General features: G+C 44.2%; 1 long non-coding RNA gene across 1 annotated transcript; it reads right to left on the bottom strand.

Moving 5' to 3' along the window:
• Nucleotides 1-14,799: 14,799 nt before the first annotated feature.
• Nucleotides 14,800-17,598, bottom strand: LOC119089265. The gene is made up of 3 exons (XR_005093133.1): nt 17,497-17,598; nt 17,226-17,303; nt 14,800-15,081 (listed from the first exon to the last, which is right to left on the bottom strand). It is a non-coding gene; the product is annotated as an uncharacterized LOC119089265 (long non-coding RNA).
• Between the last annotated feature and the right edge of the window lie 1,266 nt (nt 17,599-18,864).

Here is an 18,864-nt window from a genome sequence, read left to right as displayed (position 1 = left end):
AATCCTGTCTCAAGGCCATAAGGCAAAGAGTGGTATTCTCAATATAAAACTCAGTAGCCGGGCGGTGGTGGTGCACGCCTTTAATCCCAGCACTTGGGAGGCAGAGCCAGGCGGATCTCTGTGAGTTTGAGGCCAGCCTGGTCTACAGAGCGAGATCCAGGAGAGGCACCAAAACTACACAGAGAAACCCTGTCTCGAAAAACAAACAAACAAACAAACAAAACACTCAGTAAACAGAGTGAGCAATAACCATGCTTAACTTTTCCACTGCCCAAAAATTTACCCCATTTTTGACCTACATTTTCAGGACATGGGCAGAATACAGTCAGATTCTTTGCCAGAATGTAATAGGAACATCCTCTAGCCAAGTCTGCTGTTGAGTCCTTGCTGTCCTCTAAAATCACATGAATGGCGGCCTCCATCTTCTGCATTTCAATCAGTGTCGCGGCCTCCTGAGCTCCCAACAGAATGTTTCATACGCTCTTACAGCATTCTGTGGTCAAACTCTTCCTAATTCCTCCTCAAAACAAGCTCTAAGTGTCTAGGAGCCATGCGGTCTGGTAGTCACAACAATGACCCCGTTCTCCCGAGCCGTTTTTACAGCGACAAAGCCAAGCGAAAAATGTGTGAAGCAAACGAGGGAACTCATAAGCCAGAAATGTGCTTGGAATGGGTTACAGCGTGCATAATCCACACTTGCTTTGAAATGAGCCGCAGTGGACTTCAAGCCTGCAGCTGCTAAAATTCACAGTAGTTGAGTTCACAAGCCATCCAAGCACATTCTAGAAGCCAGCACCTTTCCCCTTGCTTCCCATGTTTAATTAGATTTTACCAGTATTTAAGCTGTTGATGTATACATATGGTACCACTCTACAGTAATACTGCAGTTCACGTCACTCTGTGTAAACTGAAGGCTCACGGAAGTTCTTCAAGGAGCGAAACTATCAGCGCCAGTTTTCCAATGGCGTGTGCTCACTTCCTGGCTCTGCCAATTTTGCTAATTAATGATTTTGTGTGTGCCCCTGTGTGTATTTGGAGGCCAGAGGGCCATGTTGAGTGTTATTCCTTAAGCACTGTCCTTATTTTCATGAGACATGCTCTCTCACTGGCTTGCCGCTGGTCAAGTAGGCTAGGCTGGCTGGGCATCTGGCTTAGGCAGATTTACCCATCTCTGTGTCCACAGCACTGGGATTACTAATACGATACATGCCACTGTCTCCCTAGGGAAACTTTTCTCATACCATATTATTGGTGTCCAAACAGGGTCAGGACAGAACCAAAGATGAGTGTGGGGAGGCGTGAGTCCGTGGTCTTGGCTATGGATAGCAAAGGCATGTAATTGGGGCTGTTGCTGAGCAGCCCAAAGGGGAAGCATCCACGGAGGAGATTCTGATACAGTTGTCCTTTCCCGTGTGGTATGTGTTAGGGTGCCTTTGTGATGTGACGGCGAAGGCATAGTTCTTGCTATGAGCAGTGAGATGCACATGGCTGAGCCATTGGGATTCAACGTGTCTGTGGGAGGAATCCCCGGCTGGCAGTCTTCGTCTGTGTGGTATGGCGTGGCATGCCTGCTGGATGAGCGGGGTCTACCACGTGACTGTGGAGAGGCCCTGAAAGCTGTTAAAGGGTGGAGGAAATGTTGCAGCCTTGGAGATTGGGAACGAGATCGTAGTCTAGCAGCAGTGGCAGAGGTTGCCTGGCCAAACTCTGGTTTGTAGTTAGGAAAGCATCGGAGGCTGAGGTGAACTTGCTCGTGTCCAGGAGCGGTGGCAGCAAGAGAGGAAGATACAGCAACCTCCTCCAAGTTAGCCTCTGACTTGGAAAGTGAAGTGGATAAACGAGAGGGCGCGAGAGAGGACATAAAATGCGGTGGGAGATGCCCCTCACATTTGACCCTTCAGAGGAAAGAAGGGGAAACCTGTGGTCCAAACATGCAGACGGGGGCCTTGTCAATGGTCCAGGATGAAATGAACTAAGGTGATCAGGCAATACTCAGCACTTGAACTTCTGAGATTGGGAAAGATGTTTAAGCAAGCCGTGAACGCGCCTGTCAGAGCATGGCTTGTGGGGCTGTGGGGCACCAGAGTGGGTGGGATCAGTCTGACCGCTGTGGGAGCGGGAGATCTGCATAATGTACCCTCCCATCCCTCCTGAAGGCAAAGGACACAGAACCTGAGGCAGTTAAGGAGATCAGTTCCTGATGGACTGGCTTAGGAACACTTCATCATCTCTGTCTGAGGTACCCAGGAGGAGATGGGGCTGGAGGACCACAGGGGAGGGGATTGAAGGAACTAGGCATAAGAAAAGCTGTGTTTGAGGCCCCTGTTCACTGGTCCAGACATTTAAAACAGCGAAAGAAAAGGTTGGTCCAGCAAGGACCTCAGGGAACTTAAGTGGCTTTGCTAAACCCTTTGGTGGGGTAAGATCTTTATAAAGCAGGAAAAGTTTTGGTGGATCTCAGTGACTTAGACGAACAATGTAAAGAGTATCTGTAAAGTGAGAGAACAGCCTAGAAGAGATGAGCACATGGTAAAAGCAGAGGAAGAGGTCTGTCGAGGTTACTCGAAGGCAAATGTGGAAAAAAATGGGAGAAAGACAAGTTGTATCTAAGCAGCTTCTGGGAGGCTATAAAAAAAAAATACAACTAGAGATGATCACGTCTGTCCCAGCCCTGGGTGATTATCTCCCCAGACAAAGGAGGGTACATAACCAGCTGAAGGTTATGCTAAGGGTAGACATGGTTTTCCCAGCTAGGAACTCGTCCAACAGGTAGGTATGTTGGATAGAGAGACAACAGTAATAGCCATTGTGCCAACCCAGGGCCGCTCCGACCCTGGGAGCCAGCAGGTGTAGCAGGGGACAGCAGGGCCATGTTGACCCTTGGCTCCGAGTTGGTCTGAGCAAATTAAGTCGGTCCCATTGAGCTAACCAGGCATGGAGACATGGAGGGTGCCTCCATGGAAGAGCTCCAGAATATGTAAACACAATGACTCAGAGAGAATGACTGAGGATGACAGGGAGCTAATTAAGTGAGCTCTTCCCACCCATGCTCTGTACCTAACCTTGATCTGTGGAGGACGCAGCTGATACAAATGGATGGAACCTTTCGCTGCAGCACTAGACCTTGATTGTGTTTGACTTAGCATCTTCTTAGACGTGAACCTCCGGGAGCACCTGACACTTGCTAGGAACAGGTGAAAACAGACTTTCAGAGTGCTTCGCCAAGGTTATCTGTGTAACCCCATGATTGGTTATAGGATGGTGGTTCGGATCGTTGCCTTGTCCCATTCCTCCTCTGGGAGAGGTTTTGTTATATAGATGATGTAGTGCTCACCCCTGAGTGTTTGGCAGATTTGGAAAGCCAGCAGAGGGACATATGTGTGCAAATGGTGCTTCCTTCCTGGCTGGGTTAATAGACAGGAAAAAAAAATCCAAAGGGTGCCCCACATAAATGGAAAAGGACACCCCCAGAGGCCATAAGGTGTGGGAGCCCGTTCTCGGGTTCCTCGTGGCTTTACCCAGCAGGTCTGAATAGAGGATGATCAGGACCACGGGCCTGAGTGCAGGTGTCTGAGATGCTCTGCACTTGGCTGTGCTGGGGGAGGAGGTCTTTTGCTCCACCCCTTGGCGTCTCTATAAAAACCCTGGGCCAGAGACAGTCCGGGCCCGTTGGAATAGGTTCCAGGCCCTCTCGAGTCTATCCTTTATTTTCCATCTGTTTCTCTCTGCAAGATTCTCCACTATAAATCCTTCTATCTAATATTTCTTGCTGATTGCACTCAAGAAAACTCTGCGGAACTGTGGGGGTGGTGGGTAAACGCCCACAATAAGGTTGTTGAATGGAAAGCCCAGTACCAGGGATAGGCTGTCTTCCCATCAGTTGCTGGCCAGCTGTGGCCCACAAATAACGGCTACTGGTGTTGGTTGCATGCCGGACTAGACAGTGAGACCCTGTTGTTGAAGGCGCTGTGCATGCACGCTTCGACTGCAAGACATGGAGAAATGAAGTTGGGTGTGAACTAGACACTCGCACCCTGCTGGCCGGCTTTTGTAGTTTCAGGGGGGCCGTGCAGGCTGCTGATGGGGAGCTGTAACCAACATTCCTGCTTGGCTGTGAACCCGGCATGCTAAAATACTGACTCCCTGGGTAGGGAGTGTGAGCATGCGCAGTAGGGGCTCTGCTAACATGGAAGAGGCCAACAGCCTTTGGGTGGAATTGAAAGCCCACTCTACAAAGAGTTCATGTGTGGTACTGTACGCCGGGATAAACATCTGTGGCTGGGGAGGTCATAGGTCCCCGAAGGGAAGCAACTTCTGCTGTTTTGCTAGATGGATGTGACGCGCCTGTCAAACTTCCATAAACGTGTGTTGATGCCCATTGATCGCCGTTGTCAGCTTTAACCCAGAGACACTGGTGAAGGACTGTCCCAGTGTCGCAGGAGACTAATTCTCAGCCTTAGATGGACATCGGTCGTCACCGATCCAAGGCGCGGGATCATTGCCAGAGAAAGGGTTGAAAGAGTGTGAAAACCCGAGGAAGGGTTGGAGTGTTGTGTAACAATTTCCTCCAATACTGAAACATTTTATCCTGCAGCAAAGGTCCTTGAACAGTAAGGAAAATGGCTCAAAATAGAATCAGGAAATTCCCGAAACTGACCAGATTCACTAGGCCCCTTCCTGCCAGAGTAAACAACAACAACAAAAAGTCTCCCTTAAACAGACCAAGTTGCAAAAAAGACTCTGAGCCCTGCTGAGCTGCCGGGAGAGGTTTAGAGCAATTGAGGCACCTGGAAAGGACTCTCCGACCTGTTGAGTTGCCTACAGGATGTGCTATGTGATCCAGGGTTCCTGGCTTTTGCAGGCTGTCACCTGTGCTGGGGTAGGCTTTCGGGATGCAAAGCTGTCTGAGTCATTGCTGTTCCTAACAAATAACCCCAATAAAACTCACTGGCTCACTAAATTGGACTTCGATGGTATCCATACTTTGGTCTGTGGCAGATTCCCTAGCTCTGTGTGTTGTATCTTCTCAAGTAAAGGATTGTCTCACACACACACACACACACACACACACACACACACACACACACTCCTCTCAAAAAGTTGTGGTTTGCTGAAATCAGTTGAGATGATCGTTAACATATTGCAGTCTTAAGACAGAATTCCTTTGAGATGGAGTCTTCTCTGTGCAGCCCAATCTGATCTTTAGCTTGTTCTTCGTCTGCTTTAAGAGCTGAGATGACGGACATATACTGCCATGCTAGCAAAATCCTTGAAAAATGGTGCAAGTGCATTGAATTTTAGACATGATGTTATGTGTTCATAGTAGATGGGAATACAGCCGCATAAAAAATAACATACACACACACACACACACACACACACACACATATATATATGTATGTATATGTATATATATATATATATATATAGAGAGAGAGAGAGAGAGAGAGAGAAATTTTTGAAAAGTTTGACCCACTTTATTGAACTACTCATTTTTATTGAGATATTCTGTTTGTTGCAGTAGTTTGGAAATGAGCCCAGGGCAACTCTACTCATGCCTATATTTCCTACCATGCTGATAAACATTTGTAAATCAGAACTGTAAACATTCAGATAATAGGGAGCTCCTCATCAAAATACTAAAATACATGGAGCATCAATCTTGGGTTTTTGAAAATTTTAGAGATTACAATTCTTGAGAACAAAGCTCTCAGATGGAAAGGCATTGTGAATTTTCTTAAAAACACGAGAAAGGGATTAAACCAGTCAAAGAAGAGTTAACTCAAATGGTGGACAGATTTAAATCGGAAATCATAATCATAGTTGTGTTTTGAAATATTTTAACCAATGGGAATCGCGTAATAAAATTAAGAAAGCTTGTGATGTTACAGCATCTAAATCTGGCAAATCATTAAAGGACTTGCAAGTGGAGGATATTGAATTGGTGTATTTTGTGTTTGAAAATTATTTGAAAAAGACAGCACTTTAAATAAAGGGCATGAGGCAGTGCCTTTAGATAGACTAAAATATTTATACAATCGAATAACTCCCTTCAGAGTACCCTTGACTGAGTGGAATTTGCTCTGCAACTATAAAATATACCTCAGTACGTATAGGGAGAGTGTTTTTCTCAGTAAAAATACTGTGGTCAACAGAGACAAGTCAATAAAAGTCGTCAAAAATGTCAAATTTATTAACTATTCTGAAGACAATTTTTAAGAAGACCGTAGGCAATCTTGTGGAAAAAAAATAATAAAATTGGAGGCAGAGAACAGCGTATTTTCAGGGCTGGGAAGTGGCTGTGTGTTGCTATTGTGGTAGATATACGTCATTACAGAGTTATCCAAACCCATAAAATGTACAACCCTAGGAGTGAGACCCAAGCTAAACTACGGGCTGTGGGTGGCTATGTGTCAGAACAGGCTCATTAAGCAAGAACAAATCCAGCCCTGGCAGGCATTGATAATAAACAGGAGGGGTATGTATGTGTGAAGGCAGAGCTATATGGAAAAATCTCTACCTTCTGCTCAAAATTGCCATGACATAAAACTGCGGTAGAGCAAAGTCTATAAAAGATGATTTTTTTCCCCCACACAATTTACAGTGCCATGATATTAGATCTAGATATAGCTTTGAAGGGTTATGATATACACACAGGGACAAACACATTATACCATTTATAATAGTCAGGAAACAATATAAATAATAAGTTATTATTTATGGATTATAAATGTTTTTAAATTTTGCTTGGATATATATGATTATAAAGCTTTAGATTTTCTGAGAAAACTTAGAATAGAATTCTCTGAAAGCCAAACAATATTTAAGAGTTAAGAGGCTCTGGGGTGCTGTGGGGCCGGAATGTGGGGTCAGTGCAGCGACCGTCCAGGGGCTGATCTAATAGTCCACAGCGTGTGGTCTGCTGAAGTCAGGTGTCACCTGAGAAGATTGAAGTAGGCACCCAGGCCACACATTGGGAATGTCTTCACTGCTTCCACACTGATTTCAATTAAACACAACTCTAGCCAAATTTATTCTTTTAAGAATCATTTGGTTTAGCCGGGTGATGGTGGTGGTGGTGGCGGCGGTGGCGCATGCCTTTAATCCCAGCACTCAGGAGGCAGAGGCAGGGGGATCTCTGTGAGTTCGAGGCCAGCCTGGTCTACCAAGTGAGTTCCAGGAAAGGCGCAAAGCTACACAAAGAAACCCTGTCTCGGAAAAAAAAAATCGTTTGTTTTACATATTCTAGTCTGGATCAGCCTTCGGATCCTGTCCTCTCTCTTCTGACTTAACTTTTACATAATCACATTAGTCCCGTGAAGACAGACGTGGAGACAAAGGACACAGGTCCCCATTTTTCGTTACGAAATCTTTATTTGGTTGTGTCTACACATTTTAAAAAGAGCTATAAGACAGCATTACACTGTGTAAATATGTAAGTAAATGTCAAAAGAAACTGTGAAAAGTGCTTAGGAATGGGGAATAAAATTGGAGGTACAGCGACAAGAAATAAGTACTGAAAGTTTTGCTATTATATTTGAAAATTTAAATTGCGAACTTTTTTTTTATGTCTAGAAAGCAAATGAAGTTTGTTTCTGTTTGTTTGTTTTCTAAATGAGCATCTGGGTCAACAACATGGCTCCATGGATAAAGTGCATGTTGTACAAGTCTGAGCAACTAGGTTCAATCACCTGGTCCCAAATGGAGGAGAGAGTAATAACTCTCAATCAGTCTCTCTCTCTCTCTCTGTCTCTGTCTTTCTATCTGTGTCTCTCTCTCTCTCTCTGTCTCTCTCTCTTTCTCTCTCTGTCTCTGTCTCTCTGTCTCCAGTCTCCCTCTCTCTGTCTGTCTGTCTCTCTCTCTCTGTGTCTGTCTCTCTGTGTATCTGTGTGTCTGTCTCTCTCTTACACACACACACACACACACACACACACACACACACACACACACACTATAGGAATTCAAGATTACCTTTGCATCCCCCCACAGGTTTCTAATCAGATTCCCTAACGCACGCACAAAGAATGACCGACTCGTGATCTGAGGATCACACCGACTGCCCCAAATGACCCTGGAACTGCTAAGCTATTCTAAAAACATTTCTGGAAGGTTCCAGTCCTCTATCCAGTTGTGTTAAACCCGAAGCATCTCAACAAACACACAGTTATTAGAATGTGAAAAAAATAACGAATGTCTTCACGCTTTCCATGCCGTCTCCAGCATCATGTTCTATTATTAACTCAAAGGATGGCTTGCTATGGTGGCAGGAAGGTTGGGGTGGAGACAGTGACATCAGTGTGAGTGTGAAAAAAGCCATTGCTTGGGAAGACTGGAAACATCGCCACTTCCTGCTCCACATAACAAAACAGCATGCGTGGTGTGTGAGCAGGGGTGCTCTCCTGGACATGACTTTAGACCGCATGTGACTATAAATGACCAGAACTCACAGTGCCATCTTTGGACTCTGAAACCCATCCTGGTCCTCTGTCCCTTCCCATTCTCAACAGTGCTTTTCTCTTTCTTAATACACTCTTATTACTATCAGTGCATTCCTACTCCAATTCTTTGTTCCACAAGAACATGGAAATCTCAGTGGACACTCTGTGGACTGTGATCCACACTTGTAACACTATTAATGGAAATTCCTACCAAGGTAAAGAGAAACCGGACCCGCCCTCTCCCCATCCCCCACATTAAGGTAGGACTCTCAGAAGGATTCTTATAAATCAAGATACTGCTTGGGGGGCAGTCATGGAATTCCGTAAAGATTAAGGTTGTTAAAACACAGTTTTTACTAGTCCATGCCTTCCACCTCCTTCCTCCAGTTTCTGATGGACATGTTCAGGAAGCTGAGTAGTGATAGCTGAGCACACACCTCCTTGAAAATGATTCCCTGGATTCTAACATGGAAGCGCAAGTCACAGTCTGTACATCCGCCCCCCCCCCCCCCCGGGATCTGGCTGGGGTGGCTGTGACTTCTCTGTTCCCAGTGTTCATGTAGTCCAGCCATTCTGTCAACACGTTAGAGGTAAGCCCCCTGAATGGGATGGGTCAGGCTGCCTCTGGGTCACAGCTAGTGTGTCTCTTTCATTTGGGCTCAGACTCTGAATGAGTCTGTTTCCGGAAACAGACTTGATAAGCCATGAAAGACGGACGATTTTGTATTCAGATTGCTTTAAAGAATCAGGACCGAGCTGGATAGAGTTGCACAAAAGATTAGATTTAAAAAAAAGAGGGAGAGTGAAATTAGGGACAATTATCCATGAGCAACCTGTTCCTTTCCCCTGTGAGAAGAAGGAAGGAACTGATTATAATCACCCTCAGTGTCACCAAGACTCCGAGAACACCCAGGTGGGCATGCCTTTGTGTTCTGTCTTATCTTACTGGGCCTCATCATCCGTACATGCCATTTCCTTTCTATGGAATTAAGTAAAAGAATACCTTAAAGGGCTTACGATGTGGCCTGATGGCATACAAAGAAATGTTAGCTGGCCATCCCTACTGAGCATCAACAACATCCACCTGTGTGTTATGATGATGTAGCTGAGTCACTCAGAATCCTGCCAACTCCCTAGTAAACTGTCCCCTCATGGGGGAAGAGAGCAAAATGTCTATTAGAGTCCGCATGTGAAATATCCTGTGCTGGGGCACCTGGTCCCAGCTGCTGGGGCTGTTCTGGGAGGTTGTGGGAACTTTGGGAAGTCAGGTCCCGCTGGAGGAAGTAAGTCTCTAAGGAAAAGGGATCTTGCTGTTTAAAGCTCAACCCTGCTTCCTGTTCCATCTCTGCTTCCTATTCTGCCCGAATGAGAACAGACTTAGCGCCTTATCCTTGGAGGACTTCTGCCGCCATGTTCTCCCCAACACGATGGATTGTGTCCCTTTTAACCGCAAGCCAAATTAATTCTTTCCTTCCCTAAGCTGCAAGGTATTTTATCACAAGGATGAGGAAAGTAACCAACACAAAGTAGAATAGTGACATATGTCACATGTCTCTATATTGATCATTTGTGAACTGGATGGGCCATCAGCCTCTAATATAATACTGATATTCTTGTCCATTAACGAGAGACTCAATTTAATGTCACTACTGTCCCAGGAGAGACTGGGATGGCAATGCAGATGTGGGAATACTTCATGTAAACAAAAACAAGCCTTCATAGATGCTGTAGGTACAATCAGACATGCATTAAACACTGTCGGATGCCGCTTCTCAGAATGCATCCTACAGAACACACACGTTGATGACATTTGTTTTCAAATGATAAAGGAAGAATCCCAGCAATGTACTGCTACAGATGTTTTTAGACATGGTGTCTAATTTAAACATCAAGTAAGCCTCTTTCAAGACATTTAGTTTTGAGAAATAATTTGTCTTAAATTAGATACTAAAATTGTAAATATTAGAGTCCCGGGTAGCCACTGTTGGTGTTGATGAGGAACTTAACAATGGGATAACATTATATCAAAAGCTGTGTAATGAAGCTGGGGTGAAAATAGTTACTGACCACAACTCACTGTATCACCTCAAGAAAAATGAGCCCAGGCGACCTCCAAATTCACAGTAATCCATCCTCGTGTCTCTGCTTGCCGATGTTGGAATTACAGGCATTCGCCTTCATGCTTAGCTAACATCAGACCTTTGCCTATACACTTTTTTTTTTTTTGGTTTTTCGAGACAGGGTTTCTCTGTGTAGCTTTGCGCCTTTCCTGGATCTCACTCTGTAGACCAGGCTGGCCTCGAACTCACAGAGATCCGCCTGCCTCTGCCTCTGCCTCCTGAGTGCTGGGATTAAAGGCGTGCACCACCACAGCCAGCTCATTTTTGATATCTGTAGAATAAGATGCTTCATTGGCATCTTCATGACTTTGTACATTTTATGTGCTTGGAGCATAGTAGAGGCACTTGGTGAATAACAGTTACGATGGATAGATGATATAAAGATAGCAGAAATCCAAAAGATCCAGGATTTCATAAATTCTACATGATAGAAGGGCCATTTGAAAGCTACACAATCTCAACTATTTTCTCATCTTGACAAAACCCCAGCATATCTAAGCCCCTTGGTTTTCATAAAACAGCTCAGAGAAATTAATACTAGATAGGAGGGGATGGGGAGATGGAGTAAGTGTCCTTCACAGGCGGTGCTGGTGATGATGTTTGGGCCTAGGGTATCCCACACAACCTGCGGCACACAACGGGCACAAAAACAAGCAGATCTGTGCAGAACTGGGAGCACAGTCAGCAACTTGCCAGTCCCAGTGGGAAACAGTAAGTCAATTTTCCAAAGACTACAGGGACATGGAGCACAAGTTCTGTGGAACCCAGAAACAGGGTGTGACGTAGAAACATTCAGTATATTTCATTTCAACCAGCTGAGAAAATCAAAATGCAGAGGGAAAGTATGAGGACCCACAAACTCAAGAGAAAGATGAAGGACCCAGGTCCCACCGAGAAATGGTCGGCTTTTCAGGGGGTAGGGGGTTGGATGTTCACATCAAGTCCACACTTTATGATTCATAACATTTCTAACCTGTTGCTGTTTCTCTGGTATATGCAATCATTCTCAACTATTTATTCGTTTCTTTAAGACTCCCTGTAGAGGGGCTCAGGAGATAGTTCCATGGATAAAGAACTTGCCATGCAGTTGAGAGGACCTAAGTTCGAATCCCCAGAACCTATGTTCCGTGCAGTAGCAGGCATCTGTAATCCCGGTGCTTCTATGACGAGACACGAGGCGGAGGCCGGAGAACCTCTAGAAGCTTACCTTGCCAGTATGTGCAGTAGAAGATGAAGACCAACACTCATGGTTGTCCTCTGACCTCCACACATACACCGTGGCATGTTCATACCTACACTTGCACGTGTGAAAACGTGAAGACACACATCATTCAAATGCACACCACTTAGACGATCAGTGAACCCCTAACTTTTGGATAATGCCAGAGCTGGGCTGGAAAGAGAAAGGTGGTGGACCTCACATTTTAGCAATGACCTGTCTAATCCTGTCTGGAAAGGCTCACGACTGAGTTCCATGGCCACTTGCTCCCCTGACATCATGAGTACCTCGCCCACTTTGCTGACAGGAACACCGAGCACCTTTGAAGCTGAAGGCCCAGGTCCAAGTTCAAGGATTGTAACTGAGAGCGAGCACCAGATCAAGTCAAGTACAATCAAACCCAGACCTCTCTTCCCTACACGACCCCCTGAGAAATACTTTTGCAAGCAACATGAGGTATCTATTTTTCTCCTGGTTTTCCAATGTTGCATTTAAGTTTACTTTATGTTGGATATGGAATCCCTGAGTTTGAAAGCCTGGTGATATTTCTAAGTCTCCGAGAACTGTATTATAGTTCCGGGAAAAATCAGTTAGACTAGAATTGATGGATGCTTTGAATAGGTTGGGATTTGAAATTTTCACTTCATATGAACAAGGTTTTAGAATTATATGGCATGCTAACATACTACAGACGGTTTCATTACCAATAGCCTTCTGGCGTGGAATTAGAGCTGAAATTTGAATTTTCTGGCTCTAAAGCCTTCTATGTTTAATGTTTATTGAAACAGCCAGCCTAAGACATGGTGGTATAATGTGTATTTCACTTCTCTGTTTATTATGGAGATCTTGAACTCATAGACACTGGGACTTTCAGCTGAAAGCATAGTCCCAGATGTTTACTAGAGCCTCTCCAGGACCCCATCACCCTGCACATAAGTGTTGATCTTATCTTTACCTTTGCAGGACACCCAGGAAGGAAACAGGGGCTGCTTTTCTGGGGCTGGCACACTTCCAGGCCTGAACAGATGTTTTGAACCAGGCATCTTGTAAGTGTTGGTAAAACTAGCTCAGAAAGGTGGGGTGGGATTTGATGAGCCCTTTCCTGAGGTGCTGTGGAGATGTCAGTCCAGCATGACGAAGCTATGTGTCTAAAAGGAGTTGCTGATTTCATATGAGGAGCAATGAGAAACCTCAGCAAGTGACGGAGTTTGACGTCCTTAGCCACACCCTCTTTCCTATGTTGCTTTGTGTGCGTATGTGCGTGCATGTGCGTTTATGGTTACAACTATTTGCTGATTCATGTGTGGAGGCTGGGGTACATCAGGTGTCCTCCTTCACCACCCTCCACCTTATTTTTGAGACGGCATCTCTCCTGCACCTGTAGTACTGACTGGCTGACCAGGGAGCCCTTTGGACCCTTCTGTCTCCACCACTCAGCGCTGGAGTGACAGGAGAGGGCAGCCATGTCCTGTGGTTTACATGGTACAGGGGATTCTAACCTAGGTCCTCACACTTGCTCCGCAAATGCTTTACCCATTACCATCTCCCTATGTAGCTGGAGTTTTCTACAGTCCTGCCTGGCTCACAGTCAGGACAAATCTCTCTCACCACCAGTTCCTTGGCCGCTTAGACCCAACCAAGTAAACACACAGAGACTTATATTACTTATAAACTGTATGGCCATGGCTCGCATAGATATAACTCAATTAGGTAGGTAATCTTCAAACACTTCAAAGTGTAGGGTTAAAATGTTTTAAAAATTTAGACTTTCTGGACAGTGAGACATGTCTGCTCCTGGCAGCACCGATTTACTTCAGAGAGTAGGATGGACATTGAAGACACTCCATTTGGAGTTTATCTACACCTTGGCAAAAATAGCCATTTGGGCAAGAAGCTGTTCTTGCCTGGACTGCTTGATCAACTGGACATGCAAGACCCATAGGAAGGTGACCACTGAACTTTGCTTGACAAAATGGTCCTTCAAGTTCCTGCTTTCACAGAGGAAACTGCCAGACATTCTACAGGACACAGAGAAAAGTGACTGAGAGACTCTAGGCCTGTGGGCTAAAGACAGATGATCCAAGTTTACAAAGGAATATTAGGTGACTATCCAGGCTGCCAGCTGTCTCTGTTGTTTCCAGAGTTTTGGAAGTTGCTTACAATGTTCTTCCTGTTTACTTAGGTAATTTTATATCCTTCTGGGGTCTTTTATGCAGTTGAAGACTAGATAGTTATAATTTTCCTTAGTTATGATAAGAGATAAGTTAGATATGAAACCGTAGACTCACAAATGTAGGAGAGATAGGATATCTTCTTTGATTTTGCCAAATACAAATAGACTAGATATTATAAATAGACTAGATATTGTAACTGTAATTCTTGCTTGATAATTGTTTTGTTATATGTAATTTTACTATGTGAAAGTTAAAACCTTCCTTTTTGGAAAAAAAAAAGAAAAGGGGAAGTGCTGTGGGATGGTCTGTATGTTAAATGTGTTGCTCTGATTGGTTAATAAATAAAACACTGATTGGCCAGTAGCCAGGCAGGAAGTATAGGCGGAACAAGGAGAGAAGAGAATTCTGGGAACAGGAAGGCTGAGTCAGGAGAGATGCTGCCAACCGCCGCCATGACAAGCAACATGTGAAGATGCTGGTAAGCCACGAGCCACATGGCAAGATTTAGAGAAATGGGCTAATTTAAGATATAGGAACTAGATAACAAGAAGCCTGAGCCATTAGGCCAAACAGTTTAATTAATGTAAGCCTCTGTGTGTTTATTATATAAGTGAGCTGCAGGACTTCCAGGGCTTGGCAGAAGCTGGAGAGAATAACTCCAGCTACAACCCCAGCCCTAGAGTTACTGTTCATTCATTAATTTACCCATTCATTTTTGCAGCACTGAGAATCAAACCAGGGCCTTGAGTCTTCCAGGCAATTGCACTTCCTCTGAGCAACATCACAGGCTCCCCGACTCCCATCAGCAGCCCCTCCATACACACACTGCCTTTCAGAATCACCAGTACAACTGCCTTAAAGGATTTACTGAATTTCCCAGAAAAGACAGATGTTAGGCATGGCTGAATGTCATCCCTGTTATTTTATGGAAATCGGAGAAGGGACACGGTTTTCCCAGGACTGCATAATGATGGTGATAGTTGGGACTTGAAACCACGTCTGCTGACCCGTTTTGCTTCAAATCTTGTCGCCGTGGCTCAGTGAAGTAAACAGCTTAGCTGTGATGTCTGTGGATTACGCAGTTGTCTTGGACTGAAGTGTTGCTATACCTGAAGCTCATTTCTGCAAGCCTGCTGGACAGACAGAAGCTGATGAAGCATTTTGATTTAATTCTTTCTGGATCTTTTATACCATATCTCCATCCCGCTACACCTTAAAGAACCCCAGGCTATTTTATTCCTTCAAAAATATAATTAGTGGTAGTTCAGTTGATAGAGTGATTGCCTGGCATTCATGAGCCCCTGAACTCAGTCCCTGGAGCTTCTAAAACAGACAAGTTTAGGTAGGTGTGGCGGTTCATACAGCCTGTATCACCTACAGCCTGAGAGATGGAGGCAGGAGAATCAAGGGTCAAAGTCGTATTCATCTACATAGCAAGTTCAAGGACTGCCTGCATTGATGAGACCTTGCCTTGATACAAATCAAAATATAAGAGAAAAAAAAACCATACAGTTAGCCATGTCATATGAAATGTGGAGTCTTGTGTGGTTATAGGAATTTTTCTATTGAACCATCACAGCCAAAGATGGTTTAGTTGTGTAGGGTTAAAGTCATCTCCATGGAAGAATGGTGTTTTTAAAGCTCCAAGAAAGAGAATGTGGTAATATCTGCAACTAACTTCTTGACTAATACTTGCCGGTATTTGGAATACATGGAATCCAGGAAGGAGGTGGCAAGCATCACTTTGAAATTTGTCAAACACATTGCAAGGGAAAAAAAAAAACACGTCATGACACCGGACACTGGCAACCGTTGTAAAATATATAACAGTTTTCTTCCAGTTGTCTGACAAAGGAATTTGGGTCAACAGAGATGCGAAGTGGGTTACAAAGGCAGACATGTTTTTCTGTAGCTCCTGACCAGGTGTTTTAAAAGTCATGAGAAATCGTGGCCATAGTAAGGCAGGCTAGGGACACGGATTGCTGAATCGGTAAAACCAAGATATTTATAAAAGCAGGTAAAACTTCCAGCAAAAAGAGAAAGCTGCCTTGTCAGTGAGTTTAACATGAAAGTCTGGAAAGGGCTGGGGTGTGTCTACAAAAGCTTCGGTGACAGCCTCTGGTTGGGATTTTTATTTCATCTATTTCTAGCAGAGAGTTTGAGCCATGTTTCCTTTCAAGAGTGTCATGTGTCTAGCCTTATTCTTGAGAGTACTCAAGAAATTAGGCTGTGACAGTTACCCAAAACATAATTTGTTATGCTGTTTAATTATTTAATGCGCTGTTTAAAAATTTAAACATGGTCTATGGTTGGTTGGTTGATGGAGTCCCATTAAGGTGGATTTGAAACTCCTTCAAGATTATAATTATCTACTGAGTCCTTCACGGTTCAGATTTATAAATCAGATTGTGTTCTCTAATAAAATGCCAATTTGAAAATATTGGCTTCAATGTATTTTAAAAGTATTTCCTTAAAATGTTAGTAGATACCAAATATTAAAAATATGACTACATGCCTAGATCTTTAAAATTTTTCTTAAAAAGTAAAGTGAGGGTGCTCTAATTATCTTCTTTATTACAGTATTGCATGATATTATCTTCTTCATTATATTATTACATACTCGTTATACATCCCATTTCTAATTCAGAAGAGGGTATTTCCATGGAAACATTTGCTGACCATCAGCATGGGCTCTGAGCACAATAATGGCAAGGCCCCAAGCCACCCCTGTGTGTGACAGCTATTGGTCTCTCTAACGTCTACTGAGCATGACAGAAACTCACAGTGTTTATACAGAAGACAAAAATAACAAAGGCGATTCTTTGACTGTGTTACCAAATTGGGTCTTTCTAGATGGAATGAGAGGTTATTACGTTAAGCGAAACAAGCCAGGCACAGAGGCCCAAACCCCACATGTTCCTGTCGATCTGTGGAAGATGTCAGTGTTGATTCTGTAGGAGTGGACAGCAAAATAGCGTTTGCTTATCATGTGTGAAGCCCTGGTTAGAAGGAGAAAGGGGAAAGAAAAGGGAGGAGAGAGGGAGGGAGGAAGGGAGGGAGGGAAAAAGGAAGGAAGGCTCTCTTGTTGGTTTCAAAGGCTTCAGAATCAGAAGTCTCTCTAAAATTTGAAACTCAGTGATCAGGATGATTATGTGTACATTTATATACTTAACTACTACAGCCACAAGGGTGGTTTCCCCAGGGTGCATCCCATCCCTTACCCTCTTCTGCCTGCCCCTCAAATGCAGGGAACTCAGTTACAATTATTACTTACTTGTTTATGGCCATTTTCCTGGATGTTCCTCACGATCAGGCTGTGTCCTGTCTGCTGTTGTAGTCTCTGCGCCGGTTACTGTAAGTGACACATGATAAACCTTCAGGAAAGTCTCTGCTATCATAACAGATGAGGGAATGAATGGTCAATGCGTATAATATGCTGTAGCACAAATCCTAATTGGTCTTAATAATAAAAACCTGGGGCCAGATATTGGAGTAAATGCTGAAAGATCAGAGAGACAAAGGAACAAGACACAGCTACCTCTTACCTCAGCTGGAAATGGGGGAATCTCGTTTCCACCTCTCAAGTGCTGGGATTAAAGGTGTGAGCCACCACTGCTTGGCCTCTATGGTTAGCTCCACCCTCTGATCTCCAGGCAAGCTGTATTTGTTAGATCACAAACAAAAGATCACCACAACATATGACCTTGGTCATGATGAATCGGAGCTGGTGATATTTCACAGGCACTGTCAAAAGTCACTTTAAGGATAACCCCTTGCCCCCACCCCCACCCCCGGTCATTTATACCCCACAGGAAAGAAAATCTTTCAGATTATAGTTTTCCAGTCCCCCATCTTCCAAACTGAACTCTCACCTATGGGTGATGTTAAATTCCACCTACAGTTCAGTAACACCTAAGTTTTTGCTCATTTAAAGAGAGAACTGGAAATTCCTCCGCCTGCTTTGACCTTGAGCTGAAGAGATGGAGAAGCAAGCCCCACACAGTGACTCCTTCTCTGGGAGTTCAGGGAAGTAGGAGCAGCCACAGACCCGGGAAATCCTGAGCCATCCTCTGTAGTTAAAGCTTCCAGTAGGTTTAGAAAGCTATAGTTAGAGGTTTGGGGAATTTTGCCCAAGCATTCAATATCGCAGAAGCAGTCCTTATTTGCTTGAATATAGGATGCAGTGTGTTTTAAGAGTCATCTGCCAAAGAAAGCTTGGAAAGCTGATCTAGGACTATGCCCCCCCCCATGGGAATTTATCCTTATATTTATCTTGCAAACATGCTTCTGGATAGAGCAGAACAAAAGTATGTGCTGTCTTGAATAGTGTGTGTGTGTGTGTGTGTGTGTGTGTGTGTCTGTATCTGTGTCTCTGTGTGTGTGTTCACATGCATGTGTACATCTATGTGTGTGTAAATGTGGAAGTCAGAGAGTGATATCAGATGTCTGCCTCAATTGTTGTCCACTTAAAACTCAGCAGTTAGCTAAACTGGCTGGCGATAACCCCAGGGACGATCCTGACTTCTACCTCCTTGCTGAGATTATAGACACGTCCCTGGCTTTTACAGGTGTGCCCCTGGCCTTTACAGATGTGTCCCTGGTTTCTACATGGGTGCTCGAGATCTGAACTCAGATTCTCATGCTTGCATAGTGAGCATGTTACCACCATCCCCTCTCCCCAGCCCTAGAACACTTTCGAGTTTCAGTTATACATTGCCTACAAATCCCAGTGTCAGGGACAGCAAGCTGTGACTGTCTGAAGGGCAGGGACCACGGTATCTTTATCATTCTGTTCCTTGAAGAGATCTTACTTCTGCGGTAGCTACCCTGCTAATGCTCATTAGATGTTGAAAAAAAAAAAAAAGCAAAAGGCTGGAGAGATGGCTCATAAAATAAAAATAAGTTATTCTTTT

This window comes from Peromyscus leucopus, chromosome 18 (genome assembly GCF_004664715.2).
Source record: "Peromyscus leucopus breed LL Stock chromosome 18, UCI_PerLeu_2.1, whole genome shotgun sequence".
Taxonomy (NCBI): Eukaryota; Metazoa; Chordata; class Mammalia; order Rodentia; family Cricetidae; genus Peromyscus; species Peromyscus leucopus.
The sequence above is the reverse complement of the archived record's forward strand: the minus strand, read 5'-3'. Positions and strand labels throughout refer to the sequence as shown.